Source organism: Melanerpes formicivorus, unplaced genomic scaffold (genome assembly GCF_026170545.1).
Source record: "Melanerpes formicivorus ecotype bairdi unplaced genomic scaffold, bMelFor1.0.p_v2 SCAF_274, whole genome shotgun sequence".
Lineage (NCBI taxonomy): Eukaryota > Metazoa > Chordata > Aves > Piciformes > Picidae > Melanerpes > Melanerpes formicivorus.
Window position 1 is genome coordinate 45,001 of NW_027142626.1, and position 10,000 is coordinate 55,000.

Genomic DNA, 10,000 nt, shown 5'->3' on the forward strand with positions numbered 1-10,000 from the left:
GGAACTGGAGGGCCGTCAGCTCCGCGAGCGCACAACCAGCCGACCTCCGCCCAGCGGCAGGTCGCAGAAATCACGCCGGCTTGTACGATGACGTAGGCGGAGGCAGAGCGCAACAGCGACCCCTTGGCGACAAGCGCGATCTCCGCGGAGAGCACGTCTACTCGCCGAGGGAGAGCACGTCTACTCGCCGAGGGAGAGCACGTCTACTCGCCGAGGGAGAGCACGTCTACTCGCCCAGGGAGAGCACGTCTATTCGCCCAGGGAGAGCACGTCTACTCGCCCAGGGAGAGCACGTCTACTCGCCCAGGGAGAGCACGTCTACTCGCCGAGGGAGAGCACGTCTACTCGCCCAGGGAGAGCACGTCTACTCGCCCAGGGAGAGCACGTCTACTCGCCCAGGGAGAGCACGTCTACTCGCCGAGGGAGAGCACGTCTACTCGCCGAGGGAGAGCACGTCTACCCGCCGAGGGAGAGCACGTCTACTCGCCGAGGGAGAGCACGTCTGCTCGCCGAGGGAGAGCACGTCTACCTCCCGCCTGAGGGAGAGCACGGGGGGGGGGGGACAAAGACAGGCGGCAGCAGCTTCGGTGAACGTCACCCGGGAGGCGACCGGGGGCTGTCCCGGGGCAGTCCCGGGAAGCCGGCGTCCGACACAGGGAACCGTCAGCTGCCGGACCGGGGCGAATCCCCGCGGCCACGGCAGGGGTGGGGGCTCGAAGACAGCCGGCAGCCGCTTCGGTGAACGTCACCCGGGAGGAGACTGGGGCCCTCCCGGGACCGTCCCGGGAAGACGACGTTCGGCACGAGATCCCGGCCGCGGCCGGACCGGCTCGAAGCCTCGCGGTCCCGGCAGCAGCCGGAGCCGCTCGCCGCCTCGGGCTCCCGGCCCCCTACAGATCCGGCGACTCGTTCGCGGGCGGCGGGGGGAGGCAGTGGAGGGGGTGCGGGGAGAAGCGGCAGCGGAGGCGGAGGGGGGGGGGGGGCTCGAAGACAGCCGGCAGCCGCTTCGGTGAACGTCACCCAGGAGGCGATCGGGGCCGTCCCGGGGCCGTCCCGGGATGCCGGCTTCCGGCACGGGGTCCCGGCCGCGGCCGGACCGGCTCGTATCCCCGCGGCTCCGGCAGGGGGGGGGGGGGCTCGAAGACAGCCGGCAGTCGCCTCGGTGAACGTCACCCGGCCGGCGACCGCGGCCGTTCCGGGGCCGTCCCGGGAAGCCTGCGACAGGCACGGGGGTCCCAGCCGCGGCCGGACCGACTCGAAGCCCCGCGGCCCCGGCACGGGGGAGGCCCAAAGACTGGCGGCAGCCGCTTCGCTGAACGTCACCCGGCCGGCGACCGGGGCCGTCCCGGGGCCGTCCCGGGATGCCGGCATCCGGCACGGGGGTCCCGGCCGCGGCCCGACCGGCTCGAATCCCCGCGGTCCCGGCAGCAGCCGGAGCCGCTCGCCGTTCGGGCTCCCGGCACCCTACGGATCCGGCGACTCGTTCGCCGGCGGCGGGGGGGAGGCAGTGAAGGAGGTGCGGGCAGAAGCGGCAGCGGAGGCGGAGGGGGGGGGGGGGCTCGAAGACAGCCGGCAGCCGCTTCGGAGAACGTCACCCGGCCGGCGACCGCGGCCGTTCCGGGGCCGTCCCGGGAAGCCTGCGACAGGCACGGGGTCCCGGCCTCGGCCGGACCCGCACTGGGTGCCGCCGCCTCGGGCTCTCGGGACGGTATGGATCCGCCGACTCGTTCGCCGGCGGCGGGGGGAGGCAGTGGAGGGGGGTGCGGGGAGAAGCGGCAGCGGAGGCGGAGGGGGGGGGGGGGCTCGAAGACAGCCGGCAGCCGCTTCGGTGAACGTCACCCGGCCGGCGACCGGGGCCGTCCCGGGGCCGTCCCGGGATGCCGGCTTCCGGCACGGGGTCCCGGCCGCGGCCGGACCGGCTCGAATCCCCGCGGTCCCGGCAGCAGCCGGAGCCGCTCGCCGTTCGGGCTCCCGGCACCCTACGGATCCGCCGACTCGTTCGCCGGCGGCGGGGGGAGGCAGTGGAGGGGGTGCGGGCAGAAGCGGCAGCGGAGGCGGAGGGGGGGGGGGCTCGAAGACAGCCGGCAGCCGCTTCGGTGAACGTCACCCGGCCGGCGACCGGGGCCGTCCCGGGGCCGTCCGGGGATGCCGGCTTCCGGCACGGGGTCCCGGCCGCGGCCGGAGCGGCTCGAATCCCCGCGGTCCCGGCAGCAGCCGGAGCCGCTCGCCGTTCGGGCTCCCGGCACCCTACGGATCCGGCGACTCGTTCGCCGGCGGCGGGGGGAGGCAGTGAAGGAGGTGCGGGCAGAAGCGGCAGCGGAGGCGGAGGGGGGGGGGGGGCTCGAAGACAGCCGGCAGCCGCTTCGGAGAACGTCACCCGGCCGGCGACCGCGGCCGTTCCGGGGCCGTCCCGGGAAGCCTGCGACAGGCACGGGGTCCCGGCCTCGGCCGGACCCGCACTGGGTGCCGCCGCCTCGGGCTCTCGGGACGGTATGGATCCGCCGACTCGTTCGCCGGCGGCGGGGGGAGGCAGTGGAGGGGGTGCGGGGAGAAGCGGCAGCGGAGGCGGAGGGGGGGGGGGGGCTCGAAGACAGCCGGCAGCCGCTTCGGTGAACGTCACCCGGGAGGCGACCGGGACCGGCCCGGGAAGCCATCGTCCGGCCCGGGATCCCGGCCGCGGCCGGACCGGCTCGAATCCCCGCGGCCCCGGCACGGGGGAGGCCCAAAGACTGGCGGCAGCCGCTTCGCTGAACGTCACCCGGCCGGCGACCGGGGCCGTCCCGGGGCCGTCCCGGGATGCCGGCTTCCGGCACGGGGGTCCCGGCCGCGGCCGGACCGGCTCGAATCCCCGCGGTCCCGGCAGCAGCCGGAGCCGCTCGCCGTTCGGGCTCCCGGCACCCTACGGATCCGGCGACTCGTTCGCCGGCGGCGGGGGGGAGGCAGTGGAGGCGGTGCGGGGAGAAGCGGCAGCGGAGGCGGAGGGGGGGCGGGGGGGACGATAGTGGCGGGGGGCGGGGGGTGCTCGAAGGCAGCCGGCAGCCGGTTCGGTGAACATTCGCCGGGGCGGGGGGGGCGACCTGTCCGTGCCCGGGGCAGCCCCGGGAAGCCGGCAGCCAGCACGGGGTCCCGGCAGCACCTGTTCCCTGCCCTGGGACTTGCCGTGCCCGGCGGCCGGTTGCCGGGTGGGGGGAGCGATGAGAGGCAGGGCGCAGCGGCCGGGGCAGCGCCGGGCCGCAGCGGGGGGGCTGGGCGGGTGGGGTAGGCGTCGAGCGGCAAGCCCTCGGCTGCAGCGAATGTTCGGCGGTGCGGGGCGGGGGGGGACGGGACGACACGTTGGGGGCGCCGAGTCCGAGCCACCCCCGGCCCCAGGGGCGGCCGGAGGGGGAGGCCGGTGCCTGGCCCTGGGAGCTGCTGGGCGCCGGATAGCCGAGGGTGCGTCAGAAGCCGCCCGAGCGGTCGAGCAGGTCCTCCAGAAAGGCCTAGGGTGGCTTCGAGGGCCCCGGGAGCAGTCGAGGGAGGCCTCCAGGCAGGTCTGGAGTGGATGGGAGGCCTTCAAAAGCAGACAAGGGAGGCTGCCAGCGGGGCCTAGGCTGGCACTGCAGCCTGTAAATGGTTGGGGGGGGGGGCCTCTGGTGCGGCCTGGAGTCTCTGGGTGGCGTCCAGAGAGGTGCAAAAGATCCTCTGGTGCGGCCTGTGGTGGCGGAGAAGCCTGCAGAGCGTGCGGGGGAGGCTTCTGCTGCGGCCTGGGGTGGGTCGGAAGCCTGCAGAGCGTGCGGGAGAGGCTTCTGGTGCGGCCTGGGGTGGCTGAGAAGCCTGCAGAGCGTGCGGGAGAGGCTTCTGGTGCGGCCTGGGGTGGCTGAGAAGCCTGCAGAGCGTGCGGGAGAGGCTTCTGCTGCGGCCTGGGGTGGCTGAGAAGCCTGCAGAGCGTGCGGGGGAGGCTTCTGTTGGGGCCTGGGGTGGGTCAGAAGCCTACAGAGCATGCGGGGGAGGCTTCTGGTGCGGCCTGGGGTGGGTCGGAAGCCTGCAGAGCGTGCGGGAGAGGCTTCTGTTGGGGCCTGGGGTGGCTGAGAAGCCTGCAGAGCGTGCGGGGGAGGCTTCTGCTGCGGCCTGGGGTGGCTGAGAAGCCTGCAGAGCGTGCGGGGGAGGCTTCTGCTGCGGCCTGGGGTGGCTCAGAAGCCTGCAGAGCGTGCGGGGGAGGCTTCTGCTGCGGCCTGGGGTGGCTGAGAAGCCTGCAGAGCGTGCGGGGGAGGCTTCTGGTGCGGCCTGGGGTGGCTGAGAAGCCTGCAGAGCGTGCGGGAGAGGCTTCTGCTGCGGCCTGGGGTGGGACGGAAGCCTGCAGAGCGTGCGGGGGAGGCTTCTGCTGCGGCCTGGGGTGGGACGGAAGCCTGCAGAGCGTGCGGGGGAGGCTTCTGGTGCGGCCTGGGGTGGGTCGGAAGCCTGCAGAGCGTGCGGGAGAGGCTTCTGCTGCGGCCTGGGGTGGGTCGGAAGCCTGCAGAGCGTGCGGGAGAGGCTTCTGTTGGGGCCTGGGGTGGCTGAGAAGCCTGCAGAGCGTGCGGGGGAGGCTTCTGGTGCGGCCTGGGGTGGCTGAGAAGCCTGCAGAGCGTGCGGGAGAGGCTTCTGCTGCGGCCTGGGGTGGCTGAGAAGCCTGCAGAGCGTGCGGGAGAGGCTTCTGGTGCGGCCTGGGGTGGCTGAGAAGCCTGCAGAGCGTGCGGGAGAGGCTTCTGCTGCGGCCTGGGCTGGCTGAGAAGCCTGCAGGGCGTGCGGGAGAGGCTTCTGCTGCGGCCTGGGGTGGGTGGGAAGCCTGCAGAGCGTGCGGGGGAGGCTTCTGGTGCGGCCTGGGGTGGCTGAGAAGCCTGCAGAGCGTGCGGGGGAGGCTTCTGGTGCGGCCTGGGGTGGCTGAGAAGCCTGAAGAGCGTGCGGGGGAGGCTTCTGGTGCGGCCTGGGGTGGCTGAGAAGCCTGCAGAGCGTGCGGGAGAGGCTTCTGGTGCGGCCTGGGGTGGCTGAGAAGCCTGCAGAGCGTGCGGGAGAGGCTTCTGCTGCGGCCTGGGGTGGCTGAGAAGCCTGCAGAGCGTGCGGGAGAGGCTTCTGGTGCGGCCTGGGGTGGCTGAGAAGCCTGCAGAGCGTGCGGGAGAGGCTTCTGGTGCGGCCTGGGGTGGCTGAGAAGCCTGCAGAGCGTGCGGGAGAGGCTTCTGCTGCAGCCTGGGGTGGCTGAGAAGCCTGCAGAGCGTGCGGGGGAGGCTTCTGGTGCGGCCTGGGGTGGCTGAGAAGCCTGCAGAGCGTGCGGGAGAGGCTTCTGCTGGGGCCTGGGGTGGCTGAGAAGCCTGCAGAGCGTGCGGGGGAGGCTTCTGCTGCGGCCTGGGGTGGCTGAGAAGCCTGCAGAGCGTGCGGGGGAGGCTTCTGCTGCGGCCTGGGGTGGCTGAGAAGCCTGCAGAGCGTGCGGGGGAGGCTTCTGGTGCGGCCTGGGGTGGCTGAGAAGCCTGCAGAGCGTGCGGGGGAGGCTTCTGGTGCGGCCTGGGGTGGGACGGAAGCCTGCAGAGCGTGCGGGGGAGGCTTCTGGTGCGGCCTGGGGTGGGTCGGAAGCCTGCAGAGCGTGCGGGAGAGGCTTCTGCTGCGGCCTGGGGTGGGTCGGAAGCCTGCAGAGCGTGCGGGAGAGGCTTCTGTTGGGGCCTGGGGTGGCTGAGAAGCCTGCAGAGCGTGCGGGAGAGGCTTCTGCTGCGGCCTGGGGTGGCTGAGAAGCCTGCAGAGCGTGCGGGAGAGGCTTCTGCTGCGGCCTGGGGTGGCTGAGAAGCCTGCAGAGCGTGCGGGAGAGGCTTCTGGTGCGGCCTGGGGTGGCTGAGAAGCCTGCAGAGCGTGCGGGAGAGGCTTCTGCTGCGGCCTGGGGTGGCTGAGAAGCCTGCAGAGCGTGCGGGAGAGGCTTCTGCTGCGGCCTGGGGTGGCTGAGAAGCCTGCAGAGCGTGCGGGAGAGGCTTCTGCTGCGGCCTGGGGTGGCTGAGAAGCCTGCAGAGCGTGCGGGAGAGGCTTCTGCTGCAGCCTGGGGTGGCTGAGAAGCCTGCAGAGCGTGCGGGAGAGGCTTCTGCTGCGGCCTGGGGTGGCTGAGAAGCCTGCAGAGCGTGCGGGAGAGGCTTCTGCTGCGGCCTGGGGTGGCTGAGAAGCCTGCAGGGCGTGCGGGAGAGGCTTCTGCTGCGGCCTGGGGTGGGTGGGAAGCCTGCAGAGCGTGCGGGGGAGGCTTCTGGTGCGGCCTGGGGTGGCTGAGAAGCCTGCAGAGCGTGCGGGGGAGGCTTCTGGTGCGGCCTGGGGTGGCTGAGAAGCCTGAAGAGCGTGCGGGGGAGGCTTCTGGTGCGGCCTGGGGTGGCTGAGAAGCCTGCAGAGCGTGCGGGAGAGGCTTCTGGTGCGGCCTGGGGTGGCTGAGAAGCCTGCAGAGCGTGCGGGAGAGGCTTCTGCTGCGGCCTGGGGTGGCTGAGAAGCCTGCAGAGCGTGCGGGAGAGGCTTCTGCTGCGGCCTGGGGTGGGTCGGAAGCCTGCAGAGCGTGCGGGAGAGGCTTCTGGTGCGGCCTGGGGTGGCTGAGAAGCCTGAAGAGCGTGCGGGAGAGGCTTCTGGTGCGGCCTGGGGTGGCTGAGAAGCCTGCAGAGCGTGCGGGGGAGGCTTCTGGTGCGGCCTGGGGTGGCTGAGAAGCCTGCAGAGCGTGCGGGAGAGGCTTCTGGTGCGGCCTGGGGTGGCTGAGAAGCCTGCAGAGCGTGCGGGAGAGGCTTCTGCTGCGGCCTGGGGTGGCTGAGAAGCCTGCAGAGCGTGCGGGAGAGGCTTCTGCTGCGGCCTGGGGTGGGTCGGAAGCCTGCAGAGCATGCGGGGGAGGCTTCTGCTGCGGCCTGGGGTCTCTGGGTGGCCTCTAGAGAGGTGCAAAAGACCCTCTGGGTTGGGCTGGGGTGGCTCTTGGACCCCTGCCACACAGTGGAGAGAGGCCTCCGGCCCGCCACCTGTGTCCCTGTGTGCCTGAGTGCCTGTGTCCCTGTGTCCCTGTGTCCCTGTGTCCCTGAGTGCCTGAGTGCCTGTGTCCCTGTGTCCCTGTGTCCCTGTGTCCCTGAGTGCCTGAGTGCCTGTGTCCCTGTGTCCCTGTGTCCCTGAGTGCCTGAGTGCCTGAGTGCCTGTGTCCCTGTGTCCTTGTGTCCCTGTGTCCCTGTGTCCCTGTGTGCCTGAGTGCCTGTGTCCCTGTGTCCCTGTCTGTGTACCTGTGTGCGAGAGTGTCCGGCACGCCACCCAGCGGCGGCGGGCAAGCAGGTAGGCGGGTGGGCGGGCCGGCGAGGGCCAGTGTGAGTTTGGGGGGTGGGAGGGGAGGCGGCAGCTGGAAGCGTCAGAGGAGGGGGCGTGGCTCCGGCTGGCCCCGGGAGCAGGTTCCCGGGACCGGGACCGGCTGGACCCGGCGGGTGGTTGATCCCGGGGCGGGGGGCAGAGGCGGCGGGAAGCGGCAGCTGCGTGTGCGGCGGGGGGGTGGAGGGCGAACCGCGGCGGGAAGCGGATGCTTCAGAGCAGGTTACGGGGGCGGGGACGGACGACACCACCTGTCCCCGCCCCGGGACGGGCTGGACCCGGCGCCCTGGACCCGGCGCCGTGTACCCGCCGCCGCCGCCGCCCCCCTCCGCCACCCCGGGACCCCGACGTTTTTTGGCGCCCGCGCCTTTTTTTGCTCCCCGCCTGCCCGCGCTGCCCCGGGCCCTCCCCCGGGGCGGGGCGGGAGGGAGGGACGGACGGACGGACGGGTAGCCGGGGATCTCCGAGCGCGCGCCACCAGACCGAGGCGGGTCCCGCCGGCGGCGGCGGCGGCGGCGGCGGCGGCGGCGGCGGCGGCGGCGGCAGCAAGCGACGGCGGGGGGGGCAGGCTAGGGAGAGAGGGGGAGCGGCATGCGGTAGGGCTGGGGGGTTTGTTTCGGGGGAGAGGGGTGGGGGGGGGGGTGGCAGCGGTCAGCGAGAGCGGGGAGAGGGGGAGCGGCATGCAGTAGGGCTGGGGTGTTTTTGGGGGTGGGGGCGTTGGGGGGATTAGCGGGCGGGCGGGCAGCCGAGCCAAGCGGCAAGCCGGGGGGCGGGCGAGGGCGGCTTTAGGGCCGGAGGAGCGGAGCGCAACCTCCCCCGTGCAGGCTCCAGCGTGGAGAGCAGCAAGTTTTTGGGGACGGGGGACGACGGACGGGAGGGGCAGCGGCGAGAGGCTAGCTGCGGCAAGGGGCACCGGCACGGCCGCCCTAACAGCGCCGCCTCGGTCGCAGGGGTTAGAGAGCAGCCGGGCAGCCCGGGAGGGAAGCGGCAGCCCGCGAAGGGGGGAAGGGGGGGCTCCGCGCAAACCGCTAACGGGAGCCGGGGGGTGTGGGGAGCTGGGGGTGGCAGCAGCGGCAAGAGGCAACGTCGGGAGGGGGGGCTCCGCGCAAACCGGTAACGGGGGCCGGGGGGTGTGGGGGGGGGCGGTGGCGGCCGCGGCAAGAGGCAACGGCAGGCGGGGGGGCTCCGCGCAAACCGGCAGCGGGGGGGGGGGGCGGGGGGTAGCGGCAAGAGGCAACGGCGGGAAGGGGGGGCTCCGCGCAAACCGCTAACGGGAGCCGGGGGGTGTGGGGAGCTGGGGGGTGGCAGCAGCGGCAAGAGGCAACGTCGGGAGGGGGGGGCTCCGCGCAAACCGGTAACGGGGGCCCGGGGGTGTGGAGGGGGCGGTGGTGGCCGCGGCGAGAGGCAACGGCAGGCGGGGGCGCTCCGCGCAAACCGGCAGCGGGGGGGGGGCGGGGGGTAACGGCAAGAGGCAACGGCGGGAAGGGGGGCCTCCGCGCAAACCGGCAGCGGGGGGGGGGCGGGGGGTAGCGGCAAGAGGCAACGGCGGGAAGGGGGGCCTCCGCGCAAACCGGCAGCGGGGGGGGGGCGGGGGGTAGCGGCAAGAGGCAACGGCGGGAAGGGGGGGCTCCGCGCAAACCGGCAGCGGGGGGGGGGCGGGGGGTAGCGGCAAGAGGCAACGGCGGGAAGGGGGGGCTCCGCGCAAACCGGCAGCGGGGGGGGGGCGGGGGTAGCGGCAAGAGGCAACGTCGGGAGGGGGGGCTCCGCGCAAACCGGCAGCGGGGGGGGGGCGGGGGGTAGCGGCAAGAGGCAACGTCGGGAGGGGGGGGCGCCGCGCAAACCGGCAACGGGGGCGGGGGGGGGAGGCGGTCAGGGGCGGGGGGAGATTTCTAGAGATGCCGGCAGACCTTCTCCCCGGAGAACAGCGCTGTTGAAGAAAAGACTGCTTCAGAACACAACCTTTAATGAAAGACGCTCGATGAAAACAACACTTAATAAAAGAAGGTTTCATGCCGACTGCCTCTCTTCATTTACGCCGCCGCGGGGGGGGGGGGGGTTGGGGGCCGGGCGGGCGATACCAGGCGGCCCTCGTCCCGGGGACCACGTCTACCCCGCGGTTCCAGCCTCCGCGCGCTAAGTGCCCGCCCGGCCGCGGGGAGCACGTCTACCTCCTGCCGCACGGCTCAGTGCACTAAGTCCCCCCTCGCCATGGAGAGCACGTCTACCTGCCAGCTCAGGGAGAGCACGTCTACTCACCGAGGGAGAGCACGTCTACCACCTGGGAAGGAGAGCACGTCTACCTCCTGGGAAGGAGAGCACGTCTACCTCCTCGGGAAGGAGAGCACGTCTACCTCCTGGGAAGGAGAGCACGTCTACCTCCTCGGGAAGGAGAGCACGTCTACCTCCTGGGAAGGAGAGCACGTCTACCTCCTCGGGAAGGAGAGCACGTCTACCTGCCGCCGCACGGCTCAGTGCACTAAGTCCCCCCCTCGCCAGGGAGAGCACGTCTACCTCCTCGGGAAGGAGAGCACGTCTACCTGCCGCCGCACGGCTCAGTGCACTAAGTCCCCCCCTCGCCAGGGAGAGCACGTCTACCTCCTCGGGAAGGAGAGCACGTCTACCTGCCGCCGCACGGCTCAGTGCACTAAGTCCCCCCCTCGCCAGGGAGAGCACGTCTACCTCCTCGGGAAGGAGAGCA